This window comes from Phodopus roborovskii, unplaced genomic scaffold, assembly GCF_943737965.1.
Source record: "Phodopus roborovskii unplaced genomic scaffold, PHOROB, whole genome shotgun sequence".
NCBI classification, from domain to species: domain Eukaryota; kingdom Metazoa; phylum Chordata; class Mammalia; order Rodentia; family Cricetidae; genus Phodopus; species Phodopus roborovskii.
Window position 1 is genome coordinate 9,814,340 of NW_026126546.1, and position 13,182 is coordinate 9,827,521.

The window sequence follows — 13,182 nt, forward strand, 5'->3', positions numbered from 1 at the left end:
ACCAGCTGACCAGAAACACAGATTCTTAAGTCAAAATATTAAGTGGTCCTGAAAGAGCCTTTGCTTCTTTCTAATGTTACAGAGTTTGAGACCACCGAGCAAAGACCACAGACTCAATACAGATTATAATTAGCCAAATGTATTGCAACAGTAGGACCACAGTCTCCAAAGCCAAATCAGGAAAGGTGAACACAATTGGTGAATACCACAATCATTCCACTTGTGCAGAATTTACAGCCTCACTCCCCCAGCCCACAGCAATAAGAGTTTACAGACACCAGGCTATGAGGTTAATTATTTCACAACAGTTACACAATTCTGGGGAGGGGGTAAGGAGTTTTCAGGAATTTAAGTTAGAGGCCAATGGCTACTAAAGTGGTTCAAAAACGGTGTTTCTTTAGCTATCACATGTCCCACTGATTTGGATCATAACAATTGAATCATTGGCCCCTGTTGGGGACAGATTGATACCGAGTCTGTAGGGCTAATATTTTAACAGAGGTGATTCTTCTTTTAATGTATGTTAGCAACCAATGTATAATTTGAGGGTTGGGACTGGAGAGATGACTCTGCAGTTAAGAGCACTGGCTGTTCTTCCAGAAGATCTGGGTTCAATTCCCAGAGCCCACATGGCAGCTCACAACTGTCTGTAACTCCACTTCAGGGAACCCAACACCCCTGGCAAAACATCAATACACATAAAATAAAATAAAATGTAAGGGTTGATTGTAGTACCAAGGGGCAGTAGGTCCATCCAAGGTATTTAAAAGGATGGTAAGCCATGGGGACCAAGAGAAAAGGGACAGGTGCCAATTAGAGGCCTCAAAACTCTACTTTGCTCTTGCATCTTAAAATTTTTCTGGATCGTGTTTAGTGTTTCTTGGATAACTCCTGAGTTGGTATAAAAATAGCAATTTTCACCTAGGTCGTCACAAAGCCCTCCTTCATTAGGAATGATAAATTCAGTCCTTGGCAGTTTTGCAAAGCTATTTCTGCTAGGACAGTTTTACAAAGCCATTTCTGCTAGGGAATCCACTTCTTTTTCAAGCTGTCCTATGGAATCTTGAGATGTTGTGTGTCCTGGTCTACTCCTTAGAGTTTTGAAATTCTGATCTTGAATAATTAAAGCTGATGTTCCCAAAGCAGCCATGGCTATGATCTCTGCAATTCTTTCTCCAACAAGGCTCTGGACCTCACAGTTGGAGTGTCCTTTATATGCAGGCAAATGTCTTCTACTCTGCTTTCTAGTGTACATATCTACTTGGGGAAGGATATAGACTAGAATATACAGACCCCCCCCCCCAATTCAAGATATCCACCTGCTATATATCTAGCAAGGCCAAATGTACAGGCCCATCATGTCCCTAAAGGAGCCATAAACTGCACTCTAATATTTTAGTAATGTGAGTATTGCAGGGTTGACCATAAAGGGAAGATAAGCAATTATAAATCGAAGCGATTAAACAAGTATCTGTTCCTTGGAGGTGTCCTAGGGTAAGCTTAGTTTCATCCAGGTCATAATCCAAACTTTCTGGTGGGGTAGTAGTTGGGGTAATAGAGAAATTAACCTCTATCTCCACATAAAATGGAGGCCTAGAGTCTAAGCAAAGCTAGCAATCATTCTTCGGGCCAGGGAAGGTATGACTATTCAGTTAGTCAGTAATTTTAAGGTCTTGAACTCAGGAATATCATCAGGAGATGAAATTATTTTTGTTCATTTGTTTTTTTGGGGATAGGATTCCTCTGTGTAGCCTTAGCTGTCTTAGAACTTACTCTGTAGATCAGGCTGGCCTCAAATTCAAAGATCTGCCTGCATCTGCCTCCTAAGTACTGCTATTAAAGGTATGTATCATCACCGCCTGGAAAAATGAAATTATTTTATGTCTTCTTTGGATTAGGGCTGCGGCTAAATCTGTTACTTTAGACCAGTGGTTCTTAACATGTGGGTCATGACCCCCTTGGGGATGTCAAACAACCTTTCTTCATAAGGGTTGCCTAAGACCATTTTAGATGCTTACATTACGATTCATAACAGTAGCAAAATTGTGGTTATGAAATAGCAATGAAAATAATTTTATGGCTGGGGAGTCACCACAACATGAGGAACAGTGTTAAAGGATCCATCCCAGCATTAAGATGACTGAGAACTTCTGCTCTAGACCCCGTGGGTGAGGTGGGGGGTTCATTTATTACCATGGATGGAATGATTTGAGGAGGGAGTACATGGAGGGGAGACAGCCTAGACTTTGGTTGGCATAAGCTTTTACCTGAGCTTGTAGGCTGACTTGGTGTTGGTGGCATCATAGAGGTGGAATTCATATAGAGAATTCCACAGCCCATTTGTATGGATGTCCTTTAATGTCAACCTGGAAGCCCTAGGTCCAGCCCTTAAGTTGGGACTGTGTACTCTGCCCATTCCCAGTCATGACTCTTAAGAGTAGAGGGGCTACATATCCTGTAGGTACATCTTGGTGGAGGGCTTTCCCACTCAGAAAAGACAAACAATATGCCCTTCTTGGAAAAAATCAGTCTCATAGCTTGTGTCAGAACAGTGATAATCATCTTTTTGCTGATGGCAGTGGGCTGGCCCATCAACTGCACATATACAGAAGGAGGTTTTACTTCGAGTATTTTTTTTTAATCATATCCATAATTTTACAATGGGGAATTGATTAGTCCCTATATAGTATGGATGTCAAAGAGGTCACATAGACCAAATTTAAACACAGCTGGGAGGCAACTCTTTGAAGAGTACCTATTATTTCCCTGTTATTGACCATGGATAACTGCTTAGCCTGGACACAGATGGCACAGCAGCAGGTAGTTTGTTTATCCTTTCATCTCAGTGGTGTAGAATGTACCTGCCTCCCGTGTCTTTTAGTGTGGACAATCCTGGGTGTGTGCTCTGATGAATCTGTGAGAGGGGATGGCTCCAGGACTTTGGTAGGATGGGGTGTCCATCTGGAAGAGCCCACCTGTCCTCTGTCTTAGTGGACCCTGGCTGTCTGGCCCAGTTTTCTTCCTTGCTGGTGTGTGTAGGATGTTCTAGCAGGTCTGGCTCAAACAGGAAGATGAGAACTGAGGGAAGACCTAATGTTTGCCGTGTCCCCCGTCCCCCGCCCCCACCCGTGGCTGCCCTTTTTGCTGTGGCATCAGCAAACCTGTTGCCCTGGACTTCAGGCGAATCCCCCTTTTGGTGTTCTGGGCAGTGAATAATAGCAAGCTCTTCTGGCAGCCAATTAACTGACAAGCAGTCAGAGGTCTCCTCTTTGTTTATTTTTTTTTTCTGTGGAAGTCAACAGGCCCCTGGTACAGGGCACCATGGACATGGGCAGTGGCAAAGACATACTGGCTGTTGGGATAATGAGTACAGATGTCTCCCCCATTTCAGTGCCTGAGTCAAGGCTTTCAGTTCTGCCTTTTGGGTGGCTGTCCCTTGAGGAAGGCATTAGGCCCAGGTCACCTCTTTGAGTGTCACCACAGCCACTCCTGCATACCCGACCTCATCTTGTACATACTGCCTCCATAGGTGAGGAGGGTCGCGTATGCCTTCCCAAGGGGCTGATCCCAGAGGTCTGATCGTCCGTATTACAGGTGGCCAACAACCTGGGCACAGTTGTGGACCGGCTATTCTTCAGAGTTGGGCAGAGGTGAGCCTCTGCTCCTTGGTGCATCTCAAAGGAGAGCCTGGTAATGAATGGGTGGGGCATGTCTCCAACATCCAGTGCTCAGAGCTCATAAAGAAGCATTTCAGTGCAGTAGGTCATGGTAACAGCTAACTCTGGCCCCAGGGTCAGTTTAGCAGCTTCCTTTAAAAATAGTGTTGTGGCGGCATTGGCCATCCTGCTGCCATGGGCTCTAGGGATTTAGACAGATAGACCACGGACCCTTTCCAGGGTACCGAAGTTTGGGTCAGTATGCCTTTTTCACCCAGTATCATTCATCCACAAACAAGTGGAGATGTTTAGCAATGTCAGATTACCCAGGCACCGGGGCTGACATTAAACACTTCTTGAATTTTCACAGTGCTTCCCTTTCCTTATCCTCCCAGTGTGGGGGTGAGTGGGGTAGGTGGGGTTCTTTTCTTGGTGAGGGGACTTGGGTTGTTGGGTCAACACTCAATAGGTTCCCATATCTGCTAGGAACTAGAGACTCTTACCCCCTATTTTTCCTGTTACTGTGGGTTCCTAGGGACTCACTGGTATGGAGCCCTAGCCCTGTCGATCTGACCTTGTCACAGTGAGGGTCTTTCCTCCCTTTTCCTGTGTTGAGGGCACCCATTCTTCAAGTGTCTTTTTTCTTTACAATATACACATTGCTCCTTCTCCAACCTGGCCCGAGGCTGATTTGGTCCCCTGGGGTACTCTTGGTTTCCATCAGGATCTCTATTGTTAACAGTCTTCAGGGCTATTTCCATAACTGACCTCTTCAATCCCTCAAACCCTTCTAATGTCTATAACTTCTGAGGATCTCTAGAGTTGACTGTGTGACAAAAGGCATATTAATAGCCTGCTGGGTTTCTGGGGTAACTCTGTAAGGCTCCCAGAGTTGTTCCATGAATCCAGCAGGAGATTCTGGATTTCTCCGATGCCACTGAGTTGGTTGTCTAGCTGCCACTCTCAGTCTGGAGGGCCTGGTGTTGGTGTGTAGTTCCCACTTGCCTTGGTCAGTGTTGGGATCCTTGTCTGACAGGAGAGAGGACAATGTTCTATCAGCTCTTTCTGCATCCATCTTGGTGGCCCTTCTTGGCTTCAGTCATGACTGATTCCTTCCAGCAGTGAAATGGGTGCCTAGAAGCTGCTTACTGTACCAGGCTTTTTCTTTTGGGCCACTGATGAGCTCCCAAATAATGACACAGAGACTTATTATTAGTTTTGAATACTTGCCCTTAGCGTAGGCACATTTCTGGTTAGCTCTTTTAATCTGTTTCTCTTTGTCTACCTTTTGCCTCGAGGCTTTTGCTTTTCTTTCTGAGTATCTATCTCCACTGCTTCTCATGTCCTGCTGGCTGGCATCTGCCTGGCTTCTGGCCTCAGGTGTCTGCCTTGTTCTCTCCTCCTCCTCTTTCTCTCATTCTTTCTTCTCTCGAGCCTAGATTTCCCCTCCCATTTATTCTCTCTCCCCGCAAACCCCACCTATCTTTTCTCTTGCCCGGCTATTGGATGTTCAGCTTTTAATTAGACTAATCATATGCCTTAGGCAGGCAAGGTGAGTCAAATGCAATACATTTTTACATAATTAAATAAATGCAGCATAAACAAATGTAACACATCTTTACATGGTTAAAATAATAGTCTATAATAGATTACAATTAGCATAGGTTGGTTGATGGGTAAAGAAATCAGTTTCCAATAGGCTGACAAGTCTAAGGTTTCTCTGTGAAGGGAGGGTTCTGGGTTTTCCAATTATAGACCACTGGTTGAAAGAGAGGAGAAAGGGAGAGGAGAGTAGGGGGCAGGAGAGGGAAAGAATTTGTCTTAACATCACATATGTTCTTTTTCCTGCTTGGTAGGGTAAATGTTCCTTCACTTAGGATGGACTTGTTTCCTGATATAAAGCTATCATAGAAGAAAAACATTTTAAGTTTAAAAAAAAAACCCACATACGGAGCCTGCTGAAAGTCATAGCTCAGCAGAGCATCACACTGTAGAATATTGGCTGCTTGCCCTGGTGTTCTCATGGCTGACTGGGTGAGCTAGCTGCATGCCACTGCACAGCAACTCTAGATGTTATCGTAATGCGTGCCATTAGCCCAGGAAAAGATCACAGTACCAAGTTTGAAGTATGGCTTGTACTGACTGCATGAACTCCTGCACCATGGTAGAGTTAAACCAGAATTGGAGTGTATGTTGTTTTGGTGTGCACTGCAGAGTATTACTGGTGGACCGTGGGTTATTTGCAGCCTTTTCTTGTAGGTTTATAAATAATGCAGCCAGTGCGTGCCTCATTTATAAACACTTGTACATTTCTTTTCATTTCTTACTTTTACTCAGTTTCAGACTTACTTATTTTATGTGTATGAGTGTTTGTCTGCGTGTGTGTGCTCACTGCATGCGTTCCTTGTCCCTTGAAAGTCAGGAGAGGACGTCAAGTCCTCTGGAATGGGAATTACAGATGGCTGTGAGTCACCACATGGTTCTGGGAATTGCAGCCATTACTCCAGCTGCTCCATTTCCCTTATGTCACTTAAAAATAAGTTATTTGGTCATTTTCTAAGTATATATTTAACCTTATAAGAAATTGTCAAGTGTTTGTTTCTTTCAAGACAGGATTTCTCTGTGTAGCCCTGGCTGCCCTGGAACTTGCTCTGTAGACCAGGCTGGCTTCAAACTCGAGGTCTGCCTGCCTCTGCCTCCTGAGTACTGGGATTAAGAATATGCCACTGGGGTGTTAGGGGGAGTGTGCACACCTTTAGTCCCAGGCAGAGGCAGGCAGATCTCTATGAATTCAAGGCCAGTCTGGTCTACAGAACTGGTTTCAGGATTGACAGGTCTACACAGAGAAACCTTGTCTTGAAAAACAATAAACATTATAACAAAAAAAATGTGTGCCACCACACTTGATTGTTTTATTTTTTTTTTTAAATCAAGATGGATGGCTTCTGGAACACAGCATTCATACAAAATAAAAAAGAGGGGAGGTGTCTTAATGACTACGCTATTTTAAGGAGTCGGGAGAGGTCCCTCTGAGTCTGTACAGGACACACCAAATTTTCAGTACAAAACTTTATTGCCTAAGGAGTGTATGTGAGGTGGTGTCCGCCTCTGAATCCCACAAAGGCAGACAGCAGGCATGAGGAGTCTTTTGCAGGAGCTGGTTTTTAGGGAGAAAAAGGGGAAGTCTGTGCTAGGGTGAGTAGGATGAGTTGGTGAGTCCTGATTGGACAGGTAATGGATTTTGATAACAGGGACCTTGGTGTTTAGTCTTAGGAATGAGTCAGTGGCCAAATAAGAGAATGGATCTTGAGGACTAGCTTTAGAAATATAATCTGTTTAGCAAGAGAGAAAGAAAGGCAAAGCCTGTCTGCCGTGTTTGCCATGCTCCGGCCTGAGTTTGCCATGCTTGAGCTTGCTAGAAAGAGCCCTTCGCTGTTGCTGTGAAGACACACCATGCTGAGGCAACTCTTGTAAAAGGAAGCATTTACCTGGGGACTTGCTTACAGTCTCAGAGGTTAGTTCATGATCTTCAAGATAGGAACCAGACAGGCATGGTTCTGGAGCAGCTTGGAGCTTTATACCTGATCCTCACGGGGGGTGGGGTGGGGGACACATGATGACCACAATTGACAATGACACTGGACGCCTCCCCCAGCATAGCCACACCTACTAATTCTTCCAAACGGTCCATCAGTTGGGGACAACGCATGTTTATAAAGGGCATTCTCGTTCAAACCACCACAGGAGGGTAGACAGAAAAACTTTCAAAGTGCTACAGGTTTGTTTTTAGTTTTAGGTGACAGTTTCACTGTGTAGCCTAGGCTGGCTTCAAATTCATTATCCACCTGCCTCAGCTTGTCATGTATTTGATAATACATGGACCTCCTGTGAACTGTCTCTCCCTCCCCACCCCTTCTCTTCCTGAGACAGGGTCTTCTTATGTAGCCCTGGCTGTCCTGGAACTTGGTCTTTGTAGGCCAGGCTGGCCTCAAACTCAGAGATCCACCTGCCTCTGCCTCCTGAGTGCTGGGATTAAAGGCGTGCATCTCCACCACCTGACCTATTTGTTTTTAATGTGTGCATGTGTATTTGTGTGCATCGTTGGGGGTAGGGACAGGTACATGACGTGTAGCAATCAGAGGACAACCTCAAGTGCCAGTCCTTGGGTTGTTTGAGACACAGTCTCTCTGTCCTGGAACCCTATGTAGTGAGCTTACAGAGCCGTGTCACCATGTACACAGCTGTGGACAGCGTTGGGCGTACCCAGACAGTTTTTCAGTTGTAAATTCTGTAGCTGCATTATTAGAAGCAGAGCTGCTATTGACGTCCTGCAGTTTTTAAATGAAGCTATGGGCAGGCAAGGCGTGCATCATAAGGGTAGAGGAAGCAGCTGTGTGTGTTTAAATGAGCAGATAGTGAACCTGGCTACCGAAAGCCTGCTGACCTGCTCGTCTGCCGTGACAGTGTGAATGTCTGCAGCCACTCTCTGCCACTGCTGGAGCTGTCTAGCAGAGGCCAGCTCTGTCCTCAGAGAACTGTGTGCTCTGGAGGGAGGAGGACTCTTCAGAGAGTCTGCAGGCACTAGCCTTGCTGCTTCTGTGATAGCAGCCACTCCTCAAGGTGGTCCAGGTTATGCTACCATGTGACCAGCCCTCCAACTCCTATTCCATATTCCAGTTTTACTCCTGTTCCTACATCCCTCAGCCTAGGCACAGCTGTCTGTACCACTGGGAGAACGCCACCATGGCATTGAGTTGGCAGTGTTTGGAGAAGCTGAGATTAAAGATATGTAATTTAATTCAAAACAAAGCCAGCCAACCCTTTAATCCTGGAACTCAGGAGGCAGAGGCAGGCAGACTCCTGAGTTCGAGGCTAGGCTGGTCTACAGAGTGAATTCCAGGACAGCCAGGGCTACACAGAGCAACCCTGTTTCACAAAACAAAACAAGATCAGCCTATAATCTAATATCTCAGGAAGCTGAGGCAGGAGTGTTGTGAATCCCAGGCTAACCTGGCTGTGAGTGAGACCCTAGCTATCTTGACAGAAATAGAATAGGATGAGATAGTATAAAATAAAATTGAAAAGAAAAGCATGGCCAGTCTCCTTGCTGGTGGATGATGACTTGGAGGCCTGGCATGCTCTCAGCCATCTCTGTGTTAGTGTAGAGCCCTCAAGTTATGGGTGAGTGCTCTGCATGGGCCCGGGGGGCCTTCTAGAAATTATATAAGGAGCGAGGAATTGTGTGATGGGTGAGGCCCCTAAGAAACATTTTTGACTGAAAAAGAGGAATTAGGCAGGGCTGGTAGAATCTTGTGTGGAGAGCACTTCATGCTTGTCTCAGGCTTCCTAGCTGTTCATATGGAAAATGAACCTGCCTGTGACTTCTTGTGCCACTTGGAGATACCAGCTGTATTCACTGTTTCTCCGGACCCCTGGGGAATAAGAGGTGACTGTGACCACCTGCCGTCTCTGCCACTCAGCTACCTTTTATCCCTGACACGGGGCATTATACCGTGTACAGGCAGGGAATGCATGAAATTTGCCCAGCTGGGATCTAGCCTGTGCTTCTAGGGGCTCCAGATCCTTTGCCTGTGGTTGCTGCCAGCTAAGTGGTCTTTGAGCCTGCAGAGTCTCCCAGTAGCACTAGGTGGCAGTCTGAGCCAGAAGCCCAGAAGAGTAGAGGGAATGGACATTGAGTGGCCCAAAGGGACTTCTATGTAGTGAACTAAGCTGATGGGTGGGGGTGAGGTACCCCAGAAAGGAATTCATCTGTTAACTCTGTTTGAAATCCTCATAGAAAAGACATGTGGTATGCAACCCCTTGAGGATCAAACTCAGGTCTGTTGCTTGCAAAGTGCTTTACTAACTGAGCCACTCCCCCAGACTCCAGACAGTCCTCCCTGAGAAGTCTGAAGTCTCACCGGAGCTCAGTGAGGTCACAAGCTAATTAGTAGTGTCTGCTGGGTGTGCAGGCCGGGTGAATAGAGGCAGCCTGTGTGCATCCTGCCTTCCCGTTCTCGTGAGCTGGTAAGGGTGTGGAATATGGTGAACGACTCAGAGGTAGCCATGTAGGTGTGTGCTTGCCCCCCGCTGGCTGGCCTTGAGCTTTTCACTCGCTCAGGTGTGGTCCAGGTGAGGACAGGTGTGTGGGGCTGTGTCTGAACAATGTCTTCTTCAGCATCTGTGACCCACTTATCTCTCCAGAAGCCCTGTCATGGGGCATCACCTAGTTCCAAACAATAGTTATTTGGGGGGTGAAATTCTGTGTGGCAGAAGGGGCTGAAAGTAGCCTAGCATGAAAAGACTAAGCTGTCCAAGGCCACTCAGCCACAGCTGAGTTGGCTCCAGGCATGAATGAGGCTCATTTGATAGAATGAATGTTGATCCTCCTGCAATCTTCCACTTTCCTTCAAAAATGTTAGGTCCACCATTTCCTGGCTGGGCAGGCCTGGCATCCTATAGGTATAGGGTGGTCTACTGAATGCAGTCTGGAACCTTCCTTTCAGCGGGTAGAGAGACAGACATACCCCAGAGGGTATCTCCAGCTTGGAAACACTGTATGCTTTCCCGTCTGTGGGTGAGTGGCCCCTGTTCACGGCTACTCTTGTTCATCCATCCACATTGTTCTTCCAGTCTGGGCTTTGTCTGTCAGAGGTTTGATGGCCTTGGTGGTAGGGGAGGGTGGGTACAAATGAAGTTGGCAAGGGTAGCCTTGTGTCTTTATAACCCAGTGTGGGAGGAAAGGATTTCCGTATCTTTAGAACTTCTGGAATTAGAAAGGGATTCAGGAAGTGACTTTGTGGGCAGCGCAGTGGAGAAGCCCGTCTTCGTGAGGCCTCTGTCTTGCAGGGTAGGTGGAGGGCCATAGAGCAGAAGCCAGCCAGAGGCTGAGGATTCAGGGTCCCTGAAATCCCAGGAGGCGTCCTCTGGGGAGCGCTGGGCCCATGTTTCTCTACTGGGTGTTGAGTGTAGGAAGCGGTCTGTCTTTTTAGTTGTTGCTAGAGGGGTCATAATCTTTGATCCGCCCTCAGAGACTATGACTGGGTGGGGCCAGGGCCCCTGCCGGCCTCTTCCTCTTTTCTTCAGGTTGTAGCCCCTCCTCTTAAAGGGCCCTCAGGGCTTCATGTGCTTGGCTGGTACTCTGAGGGTGTGGTGACTTTAACAGCGTCTGATGTTGCTCCTCCTGCCCCTGCCCTCAGCAGGAACCAGAGCCCTGCCTGCTCTGAGACTCCAAGGCTCCAGAACCTAGCCAAAGCTGAAGGAGTTGAAGACCAGAGCCCAGACACTGAATTGGGACTGTCCTCGCGAGTGAGTAGATAGAAGTCACAAGTGGGACCTGCGGCTGAGTTCAGGCAGGCTTTTCAGGGAGCCCTCCCTCCCCGTCCCTGAGGCTGGGAGGACCTGGTGGGAGTGCCTCCTAGCTTTGCTGCTGGCTTCTTTCTAGCTGACTTTCACAGATGGGAACTGAGGACTCTTTGGCCTGTCTTGCTCTCCTGCCTCCCAGGCAGTCGGGCAGCTTGAGCTCACTTCCTCCACATCCTGTAGCTTCTCTAGTCTCCAAAAGGCTGGGCAGGAAGTGAGCAAGCTGCTGGGAGGTACGGAAGTGCAAGCAGGCTTTGGGGGCAGCCCAGGGCTCCCAGTGTGCTTCTTGTATGCTGCCTGAGGCCCGAAGCGGCCTGGGCATCCCTGTAGGACTTAACAACTTCAGAGGGCCTGGTTGATGCTTACTGCCAGTCTGGGGGCCCAGGTACCACATAGAGTGAGTGTCTGAGAGAAGACTTTGCGTCTTTACCCCACCCCACGCCTCCATCATTGACTTGATCACTTCTTTGTCCCCTCTTCTTCCTAGTGACTTCCCAGAAGAATTGCTGGCTTTGCCCAGGGAGGGTCCATTTTCCTGCCCTCTCCTTCTGAAGTTCTGTCTCCTTTCAGCCTAGAAGTGTAGAGCAGGAGGTAGCTTCTTCCTGGACACACCTGCCAGGTGGCCCTGCCTCAGGGAAGAAATGGCCGAAGCCCTCCAAGGTGGGGATATGAGTAGAAAGTGAGCAGTGGATGCACGGTCTGGGGCATTGGAGGTTTCCTGTTCAGGAAGAGCTTGTTGGGGTCTGCAGGCTTTTCATCTCCTGCCCAAAGCAGAGCCTACCAAGGAGCAGGAAGTGTGCACAAACCCTAGTGCATACCTGTACCACCCACCCCACAAGCACATATACCCTATAATATTCCCGCCACTCACCCACCCACCCACCTATAACTGCTAACTGGCCTGGCCCATTTGTGTTGACTTCAGCTGGAATGTCCCATTCCATTGGGAACCAGGCATCCTTGCCACCGTCTCAGTGGCGGATGGAGGGGGACATGGTATGAGCCCTAGAACGGCACGTCCTTGCAAAGCTAACTCCTGTGCTTGCATCAGCATAAACTTTCTACTTACTAGGCAGCTGCCCCTTTTTTGCCTTCTCATAGTGTTTCCCTTGCTGGAAGAGGAGGTAAGAGCTGGGGAGCCACCTGGTTGAAGTAGGAGTTGAGGGTTATAAAGTTATTCTGGCCTTGAATGTATCCCTGTTCTGAGTCTCAAGGGAAGTGGGCGGAGGAGCTTTCCCATCCCTGTTTGAAGATGAAGAAATGGGAGGGAAGAGCTGCAGTGTTCCAGCTCTCAGGATGCTAGTGATCAGATTAGTGCTCACCATAGATCCCTCTGAGTTCTCATGGAGCAGGTGACTGGCCCTCAGGCATGTAGTAGCTTTGAAGTCTGGCTGGTCAGGAGGGACAGGAGGTGTCAGCTTTTGCCTGCCTCAGGGCTCCTTGCCCTGGACTCACCCAAAGCCTTGAGTGCTCAGAGGCTAGGGAAGGTCAGCTCTCTGGCTTCAGGTCCAAGTGGTAGATGGAGGTCTATGAGGTGGGAAGGGAGCTTTGCTGTTGAAGTAACTCTGCTTTGGCCGTGAGAAGGTAGACTGGCTTGGCCTATTTCTGTCCTTGTTGCTTTTGACTGGACAGATAGAACTCAGTAGCCTGTTTCTTGGGGAAGAACTATGTTCATTCTCTTCCCTGGGGACTGTACAAGATCCCGTGTGATGTTTTTAGGAAGTGTTGACACCTAGGTGTCCAGTGGATAAGAGATTAGTGGGATAAAGGCAAGGACACACTGCTCATCATCCCCTCACTGTGGGCAAGTGCAGGCTGTGCGCCTCAGTCTCTTGGAGAGGCCTTACTGCCTCTTCAAGAAGCCAGCTCCTTGCTCTGGTCCCTTGAGCTGCCTCACTGCAGGCAGGAGCAGCCCAGGCTACCCTGTCCTGGTAGACCACCCACCTTGTCGAGGACCCCAATCTGGAAAGACCTGACTGGCCCTTCATGGTGCTATGGAAGAATAAAATGCCTATGTGAGTCTCAATTGAGAACCTATATGATTTAGCTGAGCTGAATTTGCAAGCTCAGGTGTTCAGAGCTGCCATAGATAGCATCCTACTTGGTAGAACAGTAAGGAAAAGTTAACAGGCAACCTAAGCTCCTTAGGTCCCCCAATCCCACA

At 47.8% G+C, this 13,182-nt stretch overlaps 1 protein-coding gene across 6 annotated transcripts in view; it reads left to right on the forward strand.

Moving 5' to 3' along the window:
- Pisd (phosphatidylserine decarboxylase) overlaps positions 1 to 13,182 on the forward strand; it is a 46,214-nt gene that overhangs the window by 25,090 nt on the left and 7,942 nt on the right. The window contains exon 1 of one of the 6 annotated variants that reach the window (XM_051200465.1): positions 10,710 to 10,964. The exons of 3 other annotated variants lie outside the window; for them this stretch is intronic. The gene's annotated coding sequence lies outside the window, so the exon portion shown is untranslated. Of the gene's footprint in view, positions 1 to 10,709; positions 10,965 to 12,077; positions 12,143 to 13,182 lie in introns of those variants that run through there. 2 more of the 6 variants (XM_051200468.1, XM_051200467.1) reach the window with 2 other exon arrangements.